The sequence below is a fragment of the Pan troglodytes genome, chromosome 7, assembly GCF_028858775.2.
Source record: "Pan troglodytes isolate AG18354 chromosome 7, NHGRI_mPanTro3-v2.0_pri, whole genome shotgun sequence".
Classification (NCBI taxonomy): domain Eukaryota; kingdom Metazoa; phylum Chordata; class Mammalia; order Primates; family Hominidae; genus Pan; species Pan troglodytes.
Window position 1 is genome coordinate 148,652,901 of NC_072405.2, and position 26,670 is coordinate 148,679,570.

At 39.5% G+C, this 26,670-nt stretch overlaps 1 protein-coding gene across 5 annotated transcripts in view; it reads right to left on the reverse strand.

The window, feature by feature from the left end:
• The window catches only part of FAM135B (family with sequence similarity 135 member B), a 367,515-nt gene that overhangs the window by 270,152 nt on the left and 70,693 nt on the right, over positions 1 to 26,670 (reverse strand). Inside the window, exon 1 of one of the 5 annotated variants that reach the window (XM_063817400.1) lies at positions 25,117 to 25,240. The exons of 3 other annotated variants lie outside the window; for them this stretch is intronic. The gene's annotated coding sequence lies outside the window, so the exon portion shown is untranslated. Of the gene's footprint in view, positions 1 to 25,116; positions 25,241 to 26,670 lie in introns of those variants that run through there. One more of the 5 variants, XM_063817402.1, reaches the window with a different exon arrangement.

The following is a 26,670-nucleotide window of genomic DNA, read 5'->3' on the forward strand; positions in this document are numbered from 1 at the left end:
CTACCAAAGAGCGCTTCTGGAATAAGTGGAGAGCAGAATGCAGTGCCGTGGATCAGCAGAGGGACCAGAGACTGGGTGATAGACTTGAAGCCTGGTCATTCCCATAGTCTAAGATCTCAGGATCTCTCCCAGTTTATCCCAGTCTCACCCTCCACCCACCACCATTAGAAGGATGTGGGAGGAAGGGAAGATGAGAGGAGGAGGACTGAAGAGATGAGTCAGTGAAAAGTAGGTCAGACTCCTACTCTCCTAGCAGCATCCCAAGTGTGGAAGGAGCTGCCTGATGCAAGCTGAGGAATCCCCTGTATTCCCTTAGCACATTGTTGCTCAGCCTTTGTTTAAACCCATCCAAGACAGGGAATGTGCTACCTTCCAAGGCTGCCAGAGCCATTTCCTCCTTGAGCTACCCACTGCCTCACTCTACACGTAGGGAAGTGTCCCATCCCCCTAATTTTAAACTACTCCAAAATCCATACTACAATAGGTCTGTGTTCCAAAACACCAAAATGTATGAGAAATAGTGTCTCCAAATAAGGTTTGAAAACACCGCAAGACTATATGCAATTTATTTCCTACAGTTTGATGACTTTGCTGAAACTGAACCATCAACCATTTTAAGATCTCTGATAAGATTGCAAAGGACTGTGCACTTAAGAAACAACTTAGAAATTCACAAAATGTTTGGGATTCAAAGAGATAGGCTTAGCAATCCCCTAACTGGGCATTTATTTACAAAATTATAAACCTAGACAAGTTTTTATATAAAATATTAACTGGGATTATATCAAAAGAAGCTTCCATGCTCAACCAAGTTTGGGACATGTTAGGTCAAATGTCTAGATTGCAGGACTTCTCAGAGCCTTTGAGATGATGATTCCCTCTGTAATACTCTAAGCAGGACTAGTGCAGAATGTCTCCCTAGCTCCCTTAATTATGGAATTATTATTTTGTAGGTTATCACCTGGACTGATTGTCTATGTTATACTCTTTGAGAAAAGCTGATCTAAGCTGATCTACCATCACTGCAACCTTAAAATCATTAAAACTTTCTGAGACTTGGTTGCTTTCTGTGCTATTTCTGTCCTACCAATGAAGACCAAGGTGGTGTAACTGTGGAAACCCTGAGCAGGCACACAGGAGGCACAGGACACTCACGTCACCTTTCTTTCCCAGTCAGTGACAGCCACGTGCTTAAAAGAAACCCATCTGTTTACCAGCCCAGGTTATGAGCCAAATGCTGGTCCCAGTGACAATCTCATATCTATTTTCTCAGCCTTCAACAAATAAGAAAGAAAAATGGCCTTTTAACCTCAGCTGACATAGCAATGGGACCTGGAAAAGCAATGGATGAGAATCTGTCTGTTCAATGCAATATTTTCCTACAGAGATAACAACCAATTGCATTTCCTTTCTTAAGAGCCAGTGATGAATGTGACTGATGGGCAAGAAATACCACTCCTGGGTAATACATTTTAGGGTAAAGCTATGATACCAAACTCACCCCATCATTTCTGAGAACCGTCTGGCTTAAGTGGATCATCACAGAAAGTATCAGCATTCTGGGAACTCAGGCATGGTTTTCCCAGGTAAGCTCTGCTCTCCACAGATATTTATTCTGCTCAGATACCAGTCCGCTTACAAAGAGTTACCACTGTCTACTGTATGCCTGTCCCTGGTGTGTCTGTGTCTGTGTGTGTGTGTGTGAGGAGGGTGGGAGGTGGAGACAGACAGAGACAGAGACAGAGACAGAGACAGAGAGTGAGAGCTGGTGCTGAAGTTCCACGGGCAATAGGGCTCTTACGCAGAGAAAACAAAGAGAAGGAATAGCTGCAGGTCAACTCCAAAATCACTGGGGGCTTAGAAATCCACAGACTCAGCAGTACCTGGAACACTGCTTTTTCAACAGACTCAATCCTTCCTTCCCTTGGATGTGAAACACAAAGGGTATTTCTGGTATTGTATAAAGGCCTATGAAGTCAGGGCACTTAATGACAAGGGATTTCTCAGTTTTTCATGGGAAATAGAATCCACATTCAAGAAGATAACTGGGAAGAATGTTCATTTCTGATTCTGTGCTCAGCTCTTGATGTTTTTGACCCAGGTGTGTAAGGACCAGATGGCTTCTGTTTACTGTAGCTCACCTCAGGCAAAACCCACAATTCTGTTATGTCTGCACCCTCAAATAACCATTATAAACAACATAGCCAGAGACTCTTGGACCAGACCTTGCATTCAGTGATTCCCCTACATTAACTCACCTCTACGCAGAGAAGTAGGTGCTCCCTGTTGAAGATGATAAAACCAAGATACAAAGAGAGTAAATAACTTGGCCAAGGTCCAAAAGTAGGAAGGGACAGGACTGGAATTCACTGTGGCATTCTGACTCCAGAACTGCTGTTCTCAGTCACTATACTACACTACCAAGGTTATCATCCCAGTGCAAAAGTGAATAATGCAAGTTAAATTAGAATTTGTGAGGAAATGAGTACTATGGACTGAATGTTTGTGTTTTCCAAACAATTCACATGGTAAAGCCCTAACCCCTGATGTAATGGTTTTTGGAGGTGGAGTTTTGGGGAGGCCATTAGATCATGAAGGTGGCAACTCTCAAGGGAGATGAGTAACCTTACAAGAAGAAACATGAAAGAGATGATCTTTCTCTCTGCCACGTGAGGACACAGCAAAAAGACGGCCATCTGCAAACTGAAGCAGGCCCTTACTAAATGGCAAATCAGCTCGTACCTTGATCATGGAGACCCCAGCCTCAGAACTGTGAGAAATAAGTGTTTGCTGTTTAAGCCATCCTGTCTATGGTATTTGTTATAGCATCCTGAACTAAAATGAGAAAATATTTATCTCACTTACTCCACAGCAAAACATACTGATGATCCAATGAGACAACTCCTTACCAGTTCCTTTCCAGAGGCAAACCCCTTCGCTCCCTCTTCCCATTCAACCCTTCAAATGTCCAGACAAAGCCCTCTCACCTTCCATTCCCATGCTTTTACGTGAGAGAACCAGCCCTGCAGGTAGACAGACCCATCACCAACCTTGGAGAACAACCCGGATATCATTCATGATATCCAAGTCAAGTCTATTGGGAGGGTTCATTCAAACAGGTCACCAAATTGTTGATTCTCAACAACATAGAGTTCTTCATACAAAAAGGAGTCTGCTGCTATGAAATATAAAGTTTCCTCTATTGTTATGCAGGGATTATTTGATTTAATCCTTATAACAATCTAGAAAAAATTCATAAATGTTTATCTCTGCTCCGCAGATAAGAAAACCGAGCTAGAGAAGGTTGACAAGGCATCCCAATACCAATGGAGACTGGGGCTGGACAATGACCTTTTGCTCTAGGCAGAGCAACCCTGAAAACTTGGTCCCTTTAGCACATTCTGTGCCTCTTCTGAATGGTTATCTGCCCATTCCCCTCCCTCAAAGACCTACACCTCAGTGTTCATCCAGTGTTTCACGCAGCAAATTTTCTAAGCTGTTCATTGGTATGAGGCAGAGGTTCTCAACTAGATGTCGGAGGCAACTTTGCCGGCAACGTCTGAAAACATTTTTTAATTTTCAATACTGGAGGGAGCCATCAGCATTTAGTATGTAGAAGACAGATGTGTGGATAAACATCCTAACATGAATAGGGCAGTACTTGCACAACAATAGTATTAAGGTTGAGAAATCCTAGGAACAGGATACACAAAGAAAATTATAGGTAATCTTACACCATTTTGAGTGATTTTCTTATATTCAATTATAGGTATACCTTGGTGATGTTGCAGGTTCAGTGCCAGACCACCACAATAAAGCAAATATCACTAAATATTTTCTATTTAAATAAAATAAATAAATAATAAAAATAACTATTCACGGATTTTTTTGGTTTCTCAGTGCATATAAAAGTTATGTTTACACTATAATGTAGTCTATTAAGTGTGCAATGCCATTATGTTTAATTAAAAAAATGCACACATCTTATTTAAAACTATGTTACTGCTAAAAAATTATAATAATCATCTGAATCTTCAGTGAGCCATATCTTTTGCTGATGGAGAGTCTTGCCTCAATGTTGATGGCTGCTGACTGATTGGGGTAATAGTTGCTGAAGGTTAAGGTGACTGTGACAAATTCTTAAAATAAGACAACAATGAAGTTTGCCATGTCATTGGACCCTTCCTTTCATGAAAGATCTCTCTGTAGCATATGATAGCATGCTTGCTAACATTTTACCCAAAGTAGAACGTTTTTCAGAATTAGAGTCAATCCTCCCAAATCCTACAGCTGCCTTATCAACTAAGATTATAGAATATTTTAAATCCTCTGTTGTCATTTCAACAATGACAACGTCTTCACCAGGAGTACAGTTCATCTCAAGACACCACTTTCTTTGCTCACTCATAAGAAGCAACTTCTCATCCATCAAAGTTTTATCATGAGATTGTAGCAGTTCAGTCACATCTTCAGGCTCCACTTCTAATTGTAGTTATCTTTCTACTTCTAACACATCTACAGTTACTTCTTCCACTGAAGTCTTGAGCCTCTTAAAGTCATCCATGAGGGTTGCTATCAACTTCGTCCAAAGTTCTGTTAACGTTGATATTTTTACCTCCTCCCATGAATCACCAATGTTCTTAATGGCAGCTAAAATTATGAATCCTTTCCAGAAAGTTTTCAATTTACTTTTCCCAAATCCAGCAGAGGAATCACTATCTATTGCAGCTATAGCCTCACTAAATGTATTTCTTAAATAATAAAACTTGAAAGTCAAAATTACCCCCTGATCCACGGGTTTCAGAATTGATGTTGTGCTAGCAGGCTTGAAAACAAATTAATCTCCATCAGAGTGCTTGGGTGAACAGGTGCATTCTCAATGAGTAGTAATATTCTTTTTTTTTTTCTTATTATTATTATACTTTAAGTTTTAGGGTACAAGTGCACAATGTGCAGGTTAGTTACATATGTATACATGTGCCATGCTGGTGTGCTGCACCCATTAACTCGTCATTTAGCATTAGGTATATCTCCTAATGCTATCCCTCCCCCCACCCCACAACAGTCCCCAGAGTGTGATGTTCCCCTTCCTGTGTCCATGTGTTCTCATTGTTCTATTCCCACCTATGAGTGAGAACATGCAGTGTTTGGTTTTCTGTCCTTCCGATAGTTTACTGAGAATGAAGATTTCCAATTTCATCCATGTCCCTACAAAGGACATGAACTCATCATTTTTTATGGCTGCATAGTATTCCATGGTGTATATGTGCCACATTTTCTTAATGCAGTATATCATTGTTAGACATTTGGGTTGGTTCCAAGTCTTTGCTATTGTGAATAGTGCCACAATAAACATACGTGTGTATGTGTCTTTATAGCAACATGATTTATAGTGCTTTGGGTATATACCCAGTAATGGGATGGCTGGGACAAATGGTATTTCTACTTCTAGATCCCTGAGGAATCGCCACACTGACTTCCACAATGGTTGAACTAGTTTACAGTCCCACCAACAGTGTAAAAGTGTTCCTATTTCTCCACATCCTCTCCAGCACCTGTTGTTTCCTGACTTTTTAATGTTTGCCATTCTAACTGGTGTGAGATGGTGTCTCATTGTGGTTTTGATTTGCATTTCTCTGATGGCCAGTGATGATGAGCATTTTTTCATGTGTCTTTTGGCTGCATAAATGTCTTCTTTTGAGAAGTGTCTGTTCATATCCTTTGCCCACTTTTTGATGGGGTTGTTTGCTTTTTCTTGTAAATTTGTTTGAGTTCATTGTAGATTCTGGATATTAGCCCTTTGTCAGATGAGTAGGTTGTGAAAATTTTCTCCCATTTTGTAGGTTGCCTGTTCACTCTGATGGTAGTTTCTTTTGCTGTGCAGAAGCTCTTTAGTTTAATTAGATCCCATTTGTCAATTCTGGATCTGAAATTGTGGCAATAATCAATAGCTTACCAACCAGAAAGAGTCTAGGAGCAGATGGATTCACAGCTGAATTCTACCAGAGGTACAAGGAGGAACTGGTACCATTCCTTCTGAAACTATTCCAATCAATAGAAAAAGAGGGAATCCTCCCTAACTTATTTTATGAGGCCAGCATCATCCTGATACCAAAGCCTGGCAGAGACACAACCAAAAAAGAGAATTTTAGACCAATATCCTTGATGAACATTGATGCAAAAATCCTCAATAAAATACTGGCAAACCGAATCCAGCAGCACATCAAAAAGCTTATCCACCATGATCAAGTGGGCTTCATCCCTGGGATGCAAGGCTGGTTCAATATATGCAAATCCATAAATGTAATCCAGCATATAAACAGAGCCAAAGACAAAAACCACATGATTATCTCAATAGATGCAGAAAAGGCCTTTGACAAAATTCAACAACGCTTCATGCTAAAAACTCTCAATAAATTAGGTATTGATGGGACGTATCTCGAAATAATCAGAGCTATCTATGACAAACTCATAGCCAATATCATACTGAATGGGCAAAAACTGGAAGCATTCCCTTTGAAAACTGGCACAAGACAGGGATGCCCTCTCTCACCACTCTTATTCAACATAGTGTTGGAAGTTCTGGCCAGGGCAATTAGGCAGAAGGAAATAAAGGGTATTCAATTAGGAAAAGAGGAAGTCAAATTGTCCCTGTTTGCAGACGACATGATTGTATATCTAGAAAACCCCATTGTCTCAGCCCAAAATCTCCTTAGGCTGATAAGCAACTTCAGCAAAGTCTCAGGATACAAAATCAATGTACAAAAATCACAAGCATTCTTATACATCAATAATAGACAAACAGAGAGCCAAATCATGAGTGAACTCCCATTCACAATTGCTTCAAAGAGAATAAAATACCCAGGAATCCAACTTACAAGGGATGTGAAGGACCTCTTCAAGGAGAACTACAAACCACTGCTCAATGAAATAAAAGAGGACACAAACAAATGGAAGAACATTCCATGCTCATGGGTAGGAAGAATCAATATCGTGGAAATGGCCATACTGCCCAAGGTAATTTATAGGTTCAATGCCATCCCCATCAAGCTACCAATGACTTTCTTCACTGAATTGGAAAAAACCACTTTAAAGTTCATATGGAACCAAAAAAGAGCCCACATCGCCAAGTCAATCCTAAGCCAAAAGAACAAAGCCGGAGGCATCACGCTACCTGACTTCAAACTATACTACAAGGCTACAGTAACCAAAACAGCATGGTACTGGTACCAAAACAGTGACATAGATCAATGGAACAGAACAGAGCCCTCAGAAATAACGCTGCATACCTACAACTATCTGATCTTTGACAAACCTGAGAAAAACAAGCAATGGGGAAAGGATTCCCTATTTAATAAATGGTGCTGGGAAAACTGGCTAGCCATATGTAGAAAGCTGAAACTGTATCCCTTCCTTACACCTTATACAAAAATTAATTCAAGATGGATTAAAGACTTAAACGTTAGACCTGAAACCATAAAAGCCCTAGAAGAAAACCTAGGCATTACCATTCAGGACATAGGCATGGGCAAGGACTTCATGTCTAAAACACCAAAGGCAATGGCAACAAAAGCCAAAATTGACAAATGGGAGTAGTAATATTCTTAGAGGAATCTTTTTTTATTTTCTGAGCCGTAGGTTTCAACACTGGCCTTAAATATTCAGTAAACCATACTATAAATAGATGTGCTGTAATCCAGGCTTTGTTGTTCCATTTCTAGAGCACAGGCAGAGTAGATTTAGTGTAATTCTTAAGGACCCTAGGATTTTTGGAACGGGAAATGAATATTGGCTTCAACTTAAAGTCATCAGCTGCAACAGCCCCTAACAAAAGACGTCAGCCTTGGAAGCTTTGAAGCCAGGCAATGACTTCTCCTCTCTACTTATCAAAGGTTTTTATGGCATCTTTTTCCTCTATAAGGCTGTTTTTATCTACACTGAAAATCTGTTCCTTAGGGTAGCCACCTTCATCAGTGATTTCAGCTAGATCTCCTAACTTCTAACTGATAAGTTGCTGCAGCTTCTATATCAGTACTTGTTCCTTCACCTTGCAATTTAATGTTATAGAGATGGTTTCTTTCGTTAAACCCTCATTAATCAACCTCTGCTGGCTTCCAAATTTTTTTCTGCAGCTTTCTCACCTCTCTCAGCCACTATAGAATTGAAAAGAGTTAGGGCCTTGCTCTGGATTTTGCTTCTACTTAAGGGAATTTTTTAGTCCATTCTCACAGTGTCATAAATATACTACCTGAGACTGGATAATTTATGATCAAAATAGGTTTAATTGACTCACAGTCTTGCATGGCTGGGGGGCCTTAGGAAACTTACAATCATGGCAGAAGGTGAAGGGGAAGCAAAGCACGGCTTACATGGAAGCAGGAGAGAGAGCAAGAGCACAGGGGAACTGCCACTTTTAAACCATCAGATCTCATAAGGACTCCCTCACTACCATGAGAACAGCATGGGGGAAATCACCCCCATGATCCAGTTACCTCTCACCAGGTCCCTCTCTTGACATGTGGGGTTACAATCTGAGATGAGATTTGGGTAGGGACACAGAGCCAAAACATATCAGGAATGCTGTGGCTTGTTTGGTCTTCTATTCAAACCACAAAAACTCTCTCCATTTCAGCGATTAGGCTATTTTGCTTGCTTTTCATCTGTTAACTGAAAAAGTGATTTTAAATGTTCTTCAAGACCTTTTCCTTTATATTTGCAACTTGACTACTGTTTGGCAAAAGAGCCCTAGCTTTCAGTTGATCTCAGCTTTTGACATGCCTTCCTCACAAAGCTTAATCATTTCTAGCTTTTAGTTTAAAGCGAGAAACATGCGACACTTCCTTTCACTTGTCCACTTAGAGGACACTGTAGGGTTATTAATTGGCCTATTTTCAGTATTGTTGTGTCTCCAGGATTAGGGAGGGCCAACGAGAGGAGAAAGATGGGGGAAGGGCCGGTAGGTGGAGCAGTCAGAACACACACGACATTTATCAATTAAGTTCACGGTCTTACATGGGCATGCTTCATGGCAGCCAAAACAATTACAATAGTAACATCAAAGAAGACTAATCATGGATCACCGCAGCAGACATAAAAATAATGAAAAGGTATGAAAATTGTGAGAATCAGCAAAATGGGACACAGAGACACAAAGTGAGCACATGCTGTTGGAAAAAAATAAATGGTGCCAATAGACTTGCTGGAGGCAGGGTTGCCACAAACCTTTAATTTGTAAAAATTGCATCACCTAGGAAGGAAAATAAAGTAAAGAGCAGACTGGGCATGTTGGCTCATGCCTGTAATCCCAGCACTTTGGGAGGCCGAGGTGGGTGGAACATGAGGTCAGAAGATCAAGACCATCCTGGCTAACGTGGTGAAACCGTGTCTCCACTAAAAATACAAAAAATTAGTCAGGCATGGTGTTGGGTGCTTGTAGTCCCAGCTACTTGGGAGGCTGAGGCAGTAGAATGGCATGAACTCAAGAGGCAGAGCTTGCAGTGAACCGAGATCGCGCCATTGCACTCCACTCCAGCCTGGGCGACAGAGTGAGACTCCGTCTCAAAAAAAAAAAAAAAGTGATGTATGCAAGAAGAGGATATGGAAGTCTGAGAGTTGACCAAAGTCATAAAGCTAGGACTTGAACCCCAAAGTTCAGCTTCAGGGCCCACATTCTAAACTGTCATTGCATTGCCTTTCACAGTTGAATGAGACACTGTCAATATTTTATACTGCTGGTGAGAGTGAAAAGGTTCTGCAGCAAGGACAGGATGGTGCCTGGAGCTGCCACTGTAAAGGCTGACTTAGAGAAAGCAGATATTTTTCTAAGTGGGGCTTACATATTACCAGGAAGGGCTCCAGGAGGAGGAGAGGTTGAAAAGACTCTGAGGTGAAGTCCTTGGTGGCATAAAATGACCACACCCCTGAGACTTCCCTGATTCCCAAATGCAATGCAGTTTGTGTAGCAGGCTGCTTCTAAGATAGCCCCAGTGAGCCCTGTTCCTGGTGTCGATGCCCTTGTGTGATCCTAAGGATTCTGGCTTCTACCTTGCTTGATCTCTCTTGCTTGGTCAGATGAAAGGCAAGTGCCATGTTGTAAACTGCCTTATGGAACTGACGATATAGCCAAGGGACTGAGGGAAGCTTCCAGACAACAGCCTGTGGGAAGAGAATCCTACCCACAGCAATTTGAGTGAACTTAGGACAAAATGCTCAACATCGCTAATCATCAGAGAAACATAAACCGAAACCACAATGAGATACTATCTCACACCAGTCAGAATGGCTATTATTAAAAAGTCAAAAAACAACAGATGTTGGCAAGGCTGCGGAGAAAAGCGTTCGCTCATACACCGCTGGTGGAAATGTAAATTAGCTCAGCCACTGTGGAAAGCGGTTGGAGATTTCTCAAAGAATATAAAACAGAACTACCATTCTACCCAGCAATCCCATTACTGGGCAAATATCTGAAAGAAAATAAATCATTTTACCAAAAAGATACATGTACTTATACACCAACAACAGACAAACAGAGAGCCAAATCATGAGTGAACTCCCATTCACAATGGCTTCAAAGAGAATAAAATACCTAGGAATCCAACTTACAAGGGACATGAAGGACCTCTTCAAGGAGAACTACAAACCACTGCTCAAGGAAATAAAAGAGGATACAAACAAATGGAAGAACATTCCATGCTCATGGGTAGGAAGAATCAATATCGTGAAAATGGCCATACTGCCCAAGGTAATTTACAGATTCAATGCCATCCCCATCAAGCTACCAATGCCTTTCTTCACAGAATTGGAAAAAACTACTTTAAAGTTCATATGGAACCAAAAAAGAGCCCACATCGCCAAGTCAATCCTAAGCCAAAAGAACAAAGCTGGAGGCATCACGCTACCTGACTTCAAACTATACTACAAGGCTACAGTAACCAAAACAGCATGGTACTGGTACCGAAACAGAGATATAGATCAATGGAACAGAACAGAGCCCTCAGAAATAATGCCACATATCTACAACTATCTGATCTTTGACAAACCTGAGAAAAACAAGCAATGGGGAAAGGATTCCCTATTTAATAAATGGTGCTGGGAAAACTGGCTAGCCATATGTAGAAAGCTGAAACTGGATCCCTTCCTTACACCTTATACAAAAATCAATTCAAGATGGATTAAAGACTTAAACGTTTGACCTAAAACCATAAAAACCCTAGAAGAAAACCTAGGCATTACCATTCAGGACATAGGCATGGGTAAGGACTTCACGTCTAAAACACCAAAAGCAATGGCAACAAAAGCCAAAATTGACAAATGGGATCTAATTAAACTAAAGAGCTTCTGCACAGCAAAAGAAACTACCATCAGAGTGAACAGGCAACCTACAAAATGGGAGAAAATTTTCGCAACCTACTCATCTGACAAAGGGCTAATATCCAGAATGTACTTGTATGTTCATAGCAGTACTATTCATAATAACAAAGACATAGAGTCATCCTAGGTGCCCATCAGTGGTGGACTGAATAAAGAAAATGTACATATGTGTCATGAAATACTCTGCAGCCATAAAGAAACAAAATCATGTCCTTTGCAGCCACATGGATGCAGCTGGAGGCCATTTTCCTAAGCAAATTAATGCAGGGACAAAAAACCAAATACCGTATGTTCTCACTTATAAGTTGGAGCTAAACATTGGTTAGACATGGACATAAAAATTGCAACAATAGACAGTGGGGACTACTAGAAGGGGCAGTCGGGAAGGAGGGCAAGGGCTGAAAAACCAACTCTTAGATACTATGCGCGCTACCTGGGTGATGGGATCATTTGTATCCCCAGCCTCAGCATCATGCAATATACTCATGCAACAAATCTGCAAATGTACCCCTTGAATCTAACATAAAAGCTGAAATTATTTAAAGAAACAAAAGAAAAAGGAAGTGAGTCCTTCTTAAGAGGACTGCAGCCCCAGGCAACACATTAATTGCAGCTTAGTCAGAGACTCAGGCAGATAATCCAGCTAAGTCACACCCAGATTCCTGATCACAGACATTGTGACAAAATAAACGTTTTTGTTTCAAGCTGCTAACCTTGGGGGGTAATTTGTTACACAGCAGAGAAGACGAATAAAGTGTTCACATCAGATTCTTCCAACACACTTCTTCAGGTCCTCTGGGACTCACCTGGCTCTGAATCCAGTCATCTTTGAGGTGACCAGTCTTGCTCGGGCTCCAGTCACCTTCATGCAGGTGGAATCTGGTCCCACTTTGCTTCTGTCTTATATTGTACCTGTCTCCTCCCACCTGCCTTGCACCCATGCATGTCTATTTTGCAGATAAGTTAACTTGCTATGGTGCAAATCTTTGACCAGAGGGCAATGGAACAATGGATAATACATGATTTCCCCTTTGCTTTTTCCTGGAAATGACATCCTGAGATACATTTCTTACTGCTTTTCAGGAACTGTTGTATGGTAACTGTGAAAGTATGCAACAATACCTACAGAGACAGCCACCTGGCAACACTTGCATCAGCAATCTCTACTTCCATGATTTGCTTCCTGACTCTCTCTCCTGCTCCCTGGGATCACATCTCCCAAAACTGCATGTGCAGAAGCCTTTGTTGGGCTGTGATTTCTGGGCAATCTAAGCCAGGATGGACATTGTCTAATACATCAGAGATGCTCAGTCAGTGAAACTATCAAGCCTCTTCTCTGTATGGTTGAGTGACCCGGACCGTATTCCTTTTAATTTGAAAGTTTTATAATTCCCTATATTTTTATTTTGTTCTTATAGCCTCTTTCTTATCTTCATGAGAGAAGATAACAAAATGGAAGATACAAAGCAGTTCAGTGAACAAGTTTCAAATAGCATTGATGAAGTTTTTCCCTCCTAACTCCCTCTCCTGTAACTCCTCCCACCCATTCCCTCCCTTGCTCTTCATTCCTTATTGGTACTTTCCAGTGTAGAGTTCCCCTGTCTCATCACCCTTTCATACTTCCAAGTCTTTGCTCATCTACTCCCCCTGCCACAAATAGCATCCAAATTTCTAGTTAATTATTATGTATTTTTAATGATACCACTTTAAAGTTTGTCTCATCCAGCAACTTAGGAAGCCTTCTCTAAAAACCTCCCTTTGGACGAAGTGTTCCTTCTCTGAGATCTCAGAAGAACCTACAACATATGACTGCCTTATTCATTTTTCATAAAAAACATTATAAACTTTGCTGGAACAACAACCATAGCATATTCATCTAACACCTTCAGTGCTTAATTACTTTTCATTGAATGAATGAATAAATCCAATAAAGCAAGAAGAATGGCTAAAACCAATTTTCCCTTGAATGTCATGCTGACAATTTCAACATAAATCTGAAAGCTACTCAATTCTGTGTTGAAAGTTAGGGTGACTGGAATAAAAACTCACAATCTTTCAACCAGTTCCATATTCAGCCTGCACCCAGTTTGCTGTTATCAGTGCAGTTCAGCAAGGCAGACAATCTGGCCTTCCTCCTCTAGCACTTCAGAGCTCATGAGATGACATGGTAAAACGTGCAGAATAAACCTAGGGGGTGGGTGACAAGCATTTTTCACCTCCCCTCTTGCCTTGGCTAGGCCTACACCCTTCACTTCCCAATATCCCACCTCTAACATCAACCTTATTTTCAAGAGTGAGAGCATGAAGTGTCCAAAGTTCTACAACCTTGGAAATGTCTACAGATCAATGACTTTTGAGACCAAAGAATGTGTGTGATAATTTAATAATACAATATGCTTAAGTTCCCCTGTTCACACACAAATATATATATATATATGCACAAAAAATATATAAAAAGCTCATTAGCACTTGAGACAGTTCATTCTGTTTCTACCTAAATAATGAATAGAGAGGATATCTGATATATTATTTTCTAGGTTGTGACCTGTGACAAGTCAGCTCACCCACTGAGCCTCAATTTCCTCATCCATACAAGTGAAACCATATGTGCCTGCATGGCCTTGTACAAAGGATGATAGCAGCAATCACAGGAATGAATGGAGAACAACTTTGAAACATGAAGAGATGTTTTCTTCTAGTACAGACTGTTGTTCCTGTTCTACCTATAATCTAGGGCCATTGGGCATTCTTCATTCCCGAAACACCCCCCTAAAAGAGATGGTGCATTAGAATTGCAGACATAAGAAGAGAATAGTTTATCCTTAATTTTAAGTTTTCAAACAGACTTTTGAATTTAATGAGTAAGATTTTAATTTAATAACAAAGAATTTGAAGCTTCAAAACTCCAGGAATTTGGCCATGAATAGTAGCTTCAAGAGATTATTAACTGATTAATTTTTTTCCCCACTCCTCAACCTAAAAACTGGATAGAGTTTGACTGGACTAAGAGAATCTGAGACAGAGTCAAAGGGGAAGTGAAGATGGCTGTAGCACTTACCAGTCCCCCACTAAGAGGCTCCATGCATGCTCTCACCCCACCTTCAAACCTGGCTGAGTGTCCTAATTCTAAAGAAAAAAACATGAAATAACATGGAGGAATCTCTGTGCAGAGATGATCTGTGTCCTCATCCCTCATTCGAATTTGGGCACACAGCAGGTCCCTGAGTTCTCCAAGCACCAAATGGTTTCCTATCAAAGGACCTTAAAGGGTCCAGAATCCAGAAGTAGCAACTCTGGATAAGCAGTGAGAAGTTAATGACTGAGGATCCTATGGGAAGATGTAAAACTCAAAGGATGCTGGTGAGGAAGATAATGATCACAAGCTAAATACTCAATCCCCACGCTCAATTCTCAACTCCAACACTATAGCTCTCTGGAAATCCAAGAACTTGGTTTCAACCTCACAGAAAAGTAAGGAGAAATTCTTGATTTTGCTGTTGTTGTTAATCTATGGCCTGGAGATTAGAATAAAAATGAGGTTCAACTACAAAAACAGCTCCATTTTTGCAAATCTAAGTTGGTGGGCTATGTTACCATGAGTAAAGGGACTCACACAGCATCTGGCCCAGAGCAGGTGTCCTGTTATTAACAGCTCCCTTCCCACAATGTTGAACTGACTCTGACCTCACAACACTCTCATAGCTCCCAGTTTAGCTCTCATGGTGACAATGACAAATGATTTAATCATAGAGTCTTTGCCCAGTATGGAACTTTCCAGGCCAGCTCTCTCAATTTAGAGTTTGGAACCTGAGACCCAGGGATGGGGAGAGACACTGCCAGACACAGCGAAGTAGCATCAGAGATAGGAGGGAAGCTCAGGTCTCCTGAATTTATGTTACAACTCTTTCCATTTCCATCCGAAGGAAAAAAGCCGAGGATGACTTTGCAGGAGATCATCAATAATTTAATTGGTGGAAGACAGAAGGGCAAGAGGGAGTTAATTAGTGTGAAGAGCTAATCAAGACAATATGGCCCCAAGGGGAATCCTAATACTCTCCAGCATCTGAGAATGAATGACAGTGACATAGTAACAAGTTGCTCTGATCCTTCACATCCCCATAGGCCCACCTCCTGAAATATGTTTCACATGGTTATGTCTTTATCAAATATCTCCATTCGTTTCACGGTGTCTAGAAACTAAAATTCTACTTCTTTGGCATAGCAGTCAAAGCCCTCTCTGTTCTTCCCTCAATGCCCTTTGCTACCCTCAATGTTCTCTGCAGCCTTTTGGACAACTCCTCTCCCTTCCCTTGGAGCATTCATGCCTGGTCCTCAATTTTTTGCCCAGTCTGCAAGGCTCTCTTTCTTCATCCTCCCTCATGTATCAAAATTCAGCTCAGTTTGTAAGTCACAGTTTAGATGGCACTTTCCCTTGATCCCCCAGGACAAAATAAATCTTAATTCTCTGTACTTTTGGAGTACAAAACTAGGAGAATAGTAAAGCAGAGCAATAGAGAGGTTAAAGCACAGGAGCTTAAGTCAAACAGACCAGCCACTTACTAGTTACATGATCCTTAGCAAATTCCCTAACCTCCCTGAACCTTTAATTTGCCAAATGAGATATTAATGTTGCCACCTCCTAAGGGCATGTGACTTACATAATACATAAGACCTGTTGTTTTGCACAATGTTTGGTACTTGTTTTATTTCATCCAGTCTAATACAGCTGGAGTAAAATATAATAATATGCATAATCATATTTTAATGCCTCACTTTTTATCTTGTGTTATCATCCTTTTAGTCTATCTTTTCCCCTTCTCTGTATAAGTTCCAGAAGGGTCAGATTTATGTCTTGCTCATTCACTCATTCAAAAATTAGTTATTCTGCACCAATGTATGTCAGATATTCTTCTAAGCACTGGAGATACTGAGCTGAAACCAAACAAACGTAATTCCTATTTCCAAAGACTTTACTTTTGAGCAAGATGGCTGACTAGATGTGGACAGGAAGAGCTTCTCCCACCAAGATACCAAATCATGAAGAAGATTAGCACACTCCAAACAGATCTCCAGAAACAAGGCACTGAGAGTGAATGGAGGGAGGGTGCAGATGCAAGGCTAAAAGGAGAGGAAGGTAGAAGCCCTGCATGGAGTTGCCAAGCACCAGGACTTAGTCCTGGCCCAGAGTGGATCCTGGGGAAGAGGTGTGTGAAAGAGGCATGGAGTGGCCCAGTCTCATCATGGACCTCCAGAATCCTAGCTTCAGGAGATTCCACAACCCCGACGGACATTTTAGCTGGCAGGAAACTGCCCAGAGAGATGGCAGAGACAGAACTCCAGCCTGCGTGTAGCTTAGAGAATATGGCTTGGGAACTACTATAGTGGAGCACAGTCATTGGTGCTCATCCTCCTAGGCTCACCATACCCCTCTAGTTGGCTTTAGCCTTGATTGACTGACAGACCTGAACAGAGCAGGGCTATCTTGCCCATGGGAGGGGGCCAGTCTGATCTGACTGTCCTCATCTGCTGGCTTATCCCAGAGTCCCTGCCTGACTGCACCTAGTTGCAACACAGCCTCAGCTGCCCAGCCCAGGCACCTGCCAGAGGCCTCCACCATAGCTCTTTCACTGGCAGACCTGCCTAAAGCTGGAGGGCTTCCATAGGCAGGCCCTCACCACCAGCAACCCTCTCCCCATGCTGCTTTGTTGGTGTATACTCACCCCCAGCCGTTCCTTGCTGCTTTGCTAGTGCTCACTCACCCACAATCTCCCCTGGCTGCCACTGGCATGAATGTGTACATGGGACCAGCCACTGCCCCACCACTGCCCTGCTGAAGCATGCTTGCCAGCATTGCCCATGACAGTATTGTTACCAATGGACTGGGGACACCTTGGCTCCTCCAACACAGCAGGTGCTTAACCTCGAGAGGCCAGAGAGAAAAAATATGCAGGCCTGGTCCCAGACTACCACAGTTAGTGCACACAGCCCAAGAGTGCTGAGCTAAGCCTTGGACCCCTGAAATCAATGAGAAATGAAGCCAATTAACTAAGCCCAAACTATACCACAGTCAAAAGCATCAAAGAATCCCACCCAAAATACAGTAATTTTAAACATTAAAGGAACATCAACCCATTCACATGAGAAAAAATCAGCATAAGAACTCTGGTGACACTAAAAGCCAGTCTTCTTACCTCCAAAGGAGTGCCCTAACTTCCCAGCAATGGTTCTTAACCATGCTAAAATGGCTAAAATGACAGATGTCAAATTCAGAATCTGGATGATAATGATTATCATCAAGATTCAGGAGAAAGTTGAAACCCAATCCAAGGAATCTAAAAAATCCAATAAAATTTATATAAGAGCTGAAAGATGAAATGGCTATTTTAAGAAACAACAAAAGTAATCTCCTAGAGCTGAAAAACTCACTATAAGAATTTCATAATATAATCAGAAGTATTAACAGCAGAATATACAAAGCTGATGAAAGAATCTCAGAGCTTGAATACTGGTTCTTCAAACCAACTCAGACAAAAGTAAAGTGAAAAGAATTTTTAAAAGTGAATGAAACCTTGGGAAAATGAGGGATTATGTAAAGAGACCAAACCTATGACTCATTGGCATCGCAGAAAGAGAGGGAGCAAGCAACTTTGAAAACATATTTGAGGATATTGTCCATAAAATTTCCCCAACCTCACTAGAGAGGTCAATATACAAATTCAGAAAATTCAGAAAACTGCAGTGAGATGCTATACAAGATGACCATTCAAAATTAGTTATAGACACATAGTCATCAGATTCTCCAAGGTCAACATGAAAGAAAAAAGTAAAGGCAGCTAGAGAGAAGAGGTAGATAATGTAGAAAAGGATCTCCATCAGACTACCAGCAGAACTCTCAGCAAAAGCCTTACAAGACAGAAGAGATTGAAAGCATATATTCAGGATCTTTAAAGAAAAGAAATTCCAGCCAAGAATTTTATATCTAGCAAAGCTAAGCTTCGTAAATGAAGGATAAATAAAATCCTTTTCAGACCAGCAAACACTAAGGGAACTTGTTAACAAATCTGTAACCAATTATCTTAGTGTTTGCTGATCTGAAAAAGATTTTCTTTTCACATCTGCCTTACTAGAAGTCCTTAAGGGAGTGCTAAACATAGAAAAAAAAAAACACTCACCAACCACAAAAAAAAAAAAAAACATACTTAAGCACATAGCACACTGACACTATAACAACTATACAATAAAGTCTACATAATAACTAGCTAACATAAGATAACAGAATTAAATCCTTACATATGAATATTAACCTTGAACATAAACAGGCTAAATGCCCCACTTAAAAGCCACAGAGTGGCAAGATGGATAAAGAAGCAAGAAGACCAAACTGTATGCTGTCTTCAAGAGACCCATCTCACATGCAATGACGCCACAGATTCAAAGTGAAGAAATGGAGAAAGATCTATCAAGCAAACAGAAAACAACAAAAAAGAGCAGAGGTTGCTATTCTTATTTCAGAGAAAACAGACTCTAAACAAACAACAATAAAAAATGACAAAGAATGGTGTTACATAATGATAAAGGGTTCAACTCAACAAGAAGACTTAACTATACTAAATACATACGCACCCAACATTGGAGCACCAGACTCATAGAAAAAGTTCTTAGAGACCTACAAAGACAATTAAATAGCCACACAATAATAATAGGAATCTTTAACCCCCTACTGATAGTATTAGACATATCATCAAGGCAGGAAACTAACAATGATATTCAGAACCCAAACTCGACACTTTACCAAAGTGACCTAACAGACATCTACAGAACATTCCACCCAACAATAACAGAATATACATTATTCTTATCAGCACATGGCAACTACTCTAAGATCAACCACACATTTGGCCATAAGGCAATTCTCAACAAATTTTTAAAAATAAAATCATATCCATGTTCTCAGACCACAGCACAATTAAAAATAATAATATCAAGAAGATATCTCAAAACCATGCAATTACATGGAAATCAAACAATTTGCTCTTGAGTAACTTTTGGGTAAAGAATGAAATTAAGACAGAAATCAATGTTTTGAAACTAATGAAAACAAAGATACAACATACCAGAATCTCTGAGATACAGCTAAAGCAGTGTTAGAAAGTTAATAGTGCTAAACACCTACATCAAGTTATAGAAAGGTCTCAAATTAACAACCTAACATCACACCTAGAGGAACCAGAAAAACAAGAGCAAATGAACTCCAAAGCTAGAAAAAGAAAAGAAATAACCATAATTGAGATTCAGTGAATGAAATCAAGATACAAAAATATATACAAAAGATCAACAAAACCAAAAGCTGGTTCTTTGAAAAAATAAGTAATAGTGATAGACCTCTAACTGGACTAATAAAGAAAAAAGGGAGAAGATACACATAATCATAATTAGAAATGGCAAAGGGGACACTACCACTGACCCAACAGGAATACAGAAAAAAAGAAAAAACACTCAGAGACTATTACAAACACCTCTATGCATGCAAACTAGAAAACCTACAAGAAATTGATAAAATTCCTGGAAACATAAAATTTCCCAAAACTGAACCAGGAAGAAATTGAACACCTCAAGAGACTAATAATGCATTCCAAAACTGAATCAATAATAAAAAATCTATCAATCATAAAAAGCCCTGGATCAGAGAGATTCACAGTCAAAATTTACCAGATATAGACAGTACAGGTGATACCAAAACTACTGAAATATTTTCAAAACATCAAGGAGTAGGGACTCCTCTCTAACTCACTCTATGAGGCCAGCATCATTCTATTAATAACACCAAAACTGGGCAGAGACACAACAAAAAAAGAAAACAGTCCACTATCCTTGATGAACGTAGATGTAAAAATCCTACCAAATCAAATCCACCAGCACATCAAAAAGCTAACCCACCAAGATCAGTAGGCTTTTTTTCCTAGGATGACAAGTTGTTTCAACATACACAAACCAATAAATGAGATTCATCACATAAACAGAACTAAAAACAAAAAACACATGATCATCTCAATAGGCACAGAAAAGGCTTTCAACGAAATTCAACATCCCTTTATATTAAAAGCCCTAAACAAACTAGGAATTAAAGGAGCACACCTCAAAATAACAAGAGATGTCTAAGGCAAACCTACAAGCCAACATAATTCTGAATGGGCAAAAGCTGGAAGCATTCCCCTTGAGCACTGGAACCACACAAGGCTGCCAAATCTCACCACAACTATTTAACATAGTGCTCAAAGTACTAGCCAGAGCAATAAGGCAAGAGAAAGAAATAAAAGACATCCAGGCTGGGTGCAGTGGCTCACGCCTGTAATCCCAGCACTTTGGGAGGCAGAGGCAGACAGATCATGAGGTCAGGAGATTGAGACCATCCTGGCTAACACGGTGAAACCCTGTCTCTACTAAAAATACAAAAAAAATTAGCCAGGTATGGTGGCAGGCAACTGTAGTCCCAGCTACTCAGGAGGCTGAGGCAGGAGAATGGCATGAACTGGGGAAGCAGAGCTTGCAGTGAGCCGCGATTGCACCACTGCATTCCAGCCCGGGCAACAGAGTGAGACTCTGTCAAAAAAAAAATACATCTAAATAGGGAAAAGGTAAGACAAACTATCTGTTTTCACAGATGATATGGTTTTACACCTATAAAATCCCGTAGTCTCTGTATAGAAGCTCCTAGAACTGACAAATAATTTCAGTATGGTTTCAAGATACAAAAGTCAATGTACAAAATCAGCATTTCTATACATAATTAATGTCTAAGCTGAGAACCAAATAAAAAATGCAATCCCATTCACAATAGTCACAAATATAATAAAACACCTAAGAATACAGCTAACCAGGGATGTCAAAGAACTCTACAGCAAGAATTACAAAAACTGCTGAAAAAAGTCAGAAATGACACAAACAAATAGAAAAACATTCCATGCTCATGGATAGGAAGAATAAACATTGTTAAAATGTCCATACTGTCCAAAGAAATTTACAGATTCAATGCTATTTTTATCAAATTACCAATATCATTTTCATAGAATTAGAAAAAACTATTCCAAAATTCATATGAAACTGAAAGAGCCTGAATAGCCAAAACAATACTAAGGAAAAAGAAAAAAGCTAGAGGCATTACATTACCCAATTGCAAACTACACTACAAGGCTACAGAAACCAAAACAGCATGGTATGTGTACAAAAACAGACACATAGACCAATGGAACAGAACAGGTTAGAGAACTCAGAAACAAAGCCACACAACTACAAAGTCAACAATAACAAGCAATGGAAAAGGTCTCCCTATTCAATAAATTGTGCTGGGATAACTGGCTAGCCATAAGCAGAAGATTAAAACTGGACTCCCCCTTTCACCATACACAAAAAAGTCAACACAAAATGGATTAAAGACTTAAACATAAAACCTGAAATCATAAAAACCCTAGAAGAAAACCTAGGAAATACCATTCTGGACATACACCTTCACAAAGATTTTATGACGATGACTCTAAAAGCAATTATAACAAAAACTAAAATAGGCAAGTGGGACCTCACTAAACTAAAAAGCTACTGCACAGCAAAGGAAATTATTAATAGATTAAACAGAAAACCTACAGAATTGGAGAGAATATTTGCAAACTATTTGTCTAATAAGGGTCTAATATCTAGAACCTATAATAAACTTTAACCAACAAGCAAAAGACAAATAACCCCATTTTTAAAAAGCCAAAGGACATGAACAGACACTTCTCAAAATAAGACATACCTGCAGCCAACTAGCATATGAAAAAATGCTCAACATCACTAATCACTAGAGAAATTCAAATCAAACCTACAATATCATCTCACACCAGTCAGAATGGCTACAATTAAAAAGTCAAAAAATAACAGAAAAAGGAATGTTTATACACTGCTGATGGTAATATAAGTTAGTTCAGCCACTGTAGAAAGCAGTTTGGGTTACAGATTTCTGAAAAAAACAAAAACAAAAACAAAAACAAAAAGCTATCATTCAACCCAGCAATTGTATTATTGGGTGTATATCCAATTGAATATAAATTATTCTACCATAAAGACACATATACTCATATGTTCACTGCAGCACTTTTCATAATAGCAAAAAGACATGTAATTTACATACATATCCATTAACAGTGGACTGAATAAAGAAAATGTGGTCAATATACACCATGGAATACGATGCAATCATAAAAGAGAATGAAATCATGTTCTTTGCCGCCAACATGGATGCAGCTGGAGGCCATTATCCTAAGCAAATTAACACAAGAACAGAAAACCACAGACCACATGTTCTTACTTATAAGTGGGAGTTAAACACTGAGTACACATGTACAATAATAGGGAAACAACAGACACAAGGGCTTACATGAGGGTAGAGAGTGGGAGGGGGGTGAGGATTGAAAATCTACCTTTTGAGTACTATGCTCAGTATCTGAGTGATGAAATAATTTGTAAGCCAAACCCAGACAAGGGGCAACTTACCTATGTAAAAAATCTGTACTTTTACCCTTTGAACCTAAAATAAAAGTTAGCGGAAAAAAAGCCTTTGCTTTCTACTTAGGGAGATATCGGGGAAAATTCAGCCAGATATCAGGCGAAATTCACCCCCGATATTTCACATAGGTTCTTTTCTATTTTCCCTAAGCATCAGCCGGGTTGAGAAATAAAGGGACAGAGTACAAAAGAGAGAAATTTTAAAGCTGGGTGTCTGGGGGAGACATCACATGTCAGTAGGTTCCGTGATGCCCCACAAGCCGCAAAACCAGCAAGTTTTTATCAGTGATTTTCAAAGGGGAGGGAGTGTATGAATAGGATGTGGGTCACAGAGATCATGTGCTTCACAAGATAATAGAATATCACAAGGCAAATGGAGGCAGGGCAGGATCACAGGACCACAGGGCCAGGGCAAAATTAAAATTGCTAATGAAGTTTCGGGCACACATTTTCATTGATAACATCTTATCAGGAGACAGGGTTTGAGAGCAGACAACCTATCTGACCAAAATTTATTAGGTGGGAATTTTCTCATCCTAATAAACCTGGGAGCACTATGGGAGACTGGGGCTAATTTCATCCCTACAGCTCGACCATAAAAGACGGCTGCACCCCAGGGGGCCATTTTAGAGGCCTACCCTCAGGGGTGCATTCTCTTTCTCAGGGATGTTCCTTGCTGAGAAAAAGAATTCAGCCATATTTCTCCCATTTGTTTTTGAAAGAAGAGAAATATGGCTGTGTTCTGCCCAGCTCACCGGCGGTTGGAGTTTAAGGTTTTCTCTCTTGCCTGAACATTGCTGTTATCATGTTCTTTTTTTCAAGGTGCCCAGATTTCATATTGTTCAAACACACATGCTCTACAAACAATTTGTGCAGTTAACGCAATCATCACAGGGTCCTGAGGCGACATACATCCTCCTCAGCTTATGAGATGACAGGATTAAGATATTAAAGTAAAGACAGGCATAGGAAATCACAAGGGTATTGATTGGGGAAGTGATAAGTGTCCATGAAATCTTCACAATTTATGTTCAGAGATTGCAGTAAAGAGAGGCGTAAGAAATTATAAAAGTATTAATTTGGGGAACTAATAAATGTCCATGACATCTTCACAATTTATGTTCTTCTGCCATGGCTTCAGCCGGTCCCTCCGTTCGAGGTCCCTGACTTCCCACAACAGGGAGAAAGACATGTAGATGTGTATATCTTCAATACCTTCTTAGATTCTAGCACAAAGATCTGCACAAATGGGTATCTACTTTAAAATTTACCCTTGACGAAGTAGTTTCTTAGTGCTAAATGTCAGACTAAGCAATTTCTATGCATTATCTCAATGAATATTTACAACTTCCCAGTGCTCTCCCTATTTTAACACTAGAAAATTATGGCTCTGTCAGGTTATGTGGTTTGTTCAAGGATCCACAATTAGGAAGCAATGACATTAGAATTCAAATTCAGATGTGCCTTACCCCAAAACTCTTATCCATTCCACTAGATTTTAGTGCCTCTACTTATTGGATACTTAGTTATTGTCTCAATAAATAAACTGATGGGTAAAATAACATTATGAGGAGTAGGGAAAACTTTCAGGATTCCATTTTGTCTTTGCTTTCTAAAATTACAAACCATGACATTTTTTGAACCATCCATCACATTGAATTTTATGAATATTATTCATTCCTCAGGTTGCTATTCAAAGTACATTACAATGCATTGCTACCATTTAACCTTTGTAAGGCTCAATGAGCCAGCCAACTCCATTGATTATCTGTCACTTCAGAATATGTCTGTCACAAATTCATCCCAAAGCCATGTTGGGCCAACCACATGGTCATCCTTATCTTTGACTTAATTTCACCATTCATAATAAGAGCTACCATAATGTGTACAAGCATTATATATTTTAAAAGTAATAATAATAAGAGCTGGCATTGAGTGGGTGTTCACTTGTTGCCATGAACTCTCCTGAGTATTTTATATACATGGATACATTTGATCCTTACAGCAGCCTTTGATGTGGGTAAGATTGCTCAGTATCACAGATGGAAAAGACTCAGAGCACTAGCAATATGACCAAAGTTCAAACAGAGCAAATAAGAAGCAGGACCAGCTCTCAAAGAGCATAGCTTTCAGGCCACAAGCATTTGCTTGGAAACATCATGTGTAGTTGGTGAAAAGGTAAATATTATTCTGAGTAAGGCTTCTCACCAATAAGATGCGGTTGCGAAGGGAGTGGGGACAGAACCTCCTTATGTATTCATAAAACTGTCCAGAGAGAAAGCACCTCTGGCTCTTGAAGGTGTGGTCTCTATAGTGGCCATTCCAGAATCCTTTTGTTCAGAGCAGCTCCTCTCATTGGCTTAAATGAACATTCCATTTGGAATGATTCTAGTGTAATGGAGAAGAAAGAGTGTGCTAAGCCTCATTCACCCTCTTCAGAGTAGAATGAATACAGACAGGCTTGGCTTTTCATCCTGGCTTCAACTCTTACTCAGTGTAGATACCATGCTTTCTCCTGAACTTTGGTCAAACAATTGTTGGTCAGGTACTGTCCTAGGTGCTGAAGTCACATAAAAGAATGAGGCTCGGTTTACACCAGCAAAAAGTTCACAGGAACTGGAGAATATAAATATACTATGGGGTCTGTCGTGGAGGCTCATGCCTGTAATCTCAGCACTTTGGGAGGCCAAGGCGGGCAGATCACCTGAAGTCAGGAGTTCGAGACCAGCCAGGCCAACATATATATATATATATATACACACACACACACACACACACACACACACATATATACACACACACACATATATAAAATATGTTTTATGTATGTTTTATATATATATATACACATATGTGTGTGTGTGTATACATACATATATAATGCTAAGCACAACCAGAAAAAACTCTAAGCCTCAAGTTGTACATCAAAATATTGTACCAAGGAAGACTACATCAAACTTCATTTGTAATCTGGTAAGCACAAAATAACATCATAATATGGCACTTCATACTGACCAGAATGGCTAAGCTAAAATATAAAAGCAGAGATTGCCAAGTGTGGATGTGGATGTGAAATGACTGAAATTTTTGTATATTGCTGGAGAAGTGTAAATTGGTATGGCTACTTTGGAAAACTATTTAGCAATATCTACTAAAACTAAGCATGCATGTACCTCATTACACAACTGTGCCATTCTTGGTAATATACTCAACTATATATACATATGTATACCATATATATGTATAATATATGTACACATATATATAATGTGTATATATATACATTAAAAGACATGTATGAGAATGCTATTATCATTTTTATAATAATCTAATGCTATAATTTATACAAATCTCATTAGAATGGGTAACTGAATTGTGGTATAGTCATACTTTAAAACACTTCATGGCAAAGAGAATAAAATACTATTCTATTAAGACAGGATTAAGATATTATTATTCTATTAAGAATCTATTAAGAGTAGACCTAAACACATATTCCTTGACCTATGAGACACGAATTATGATATCTACCTTTTAAAATATGTAAAAATTTTTTACATGGCACTGAATTTTGAGATATGGCTTTTAACTCGATTTCTCCAAAAATTCCTATTTTCTTATCCTGAAATGAAAACTATCTTCCCAAGATACAAATGAAGTTTTCTGAACCTTAACTTATGAGACAAGAATTATGATATAATAGAATCAAATACTATTCTATATGGCAATTTGGATTAATTGCATAATAATGTTTGAGCAAAA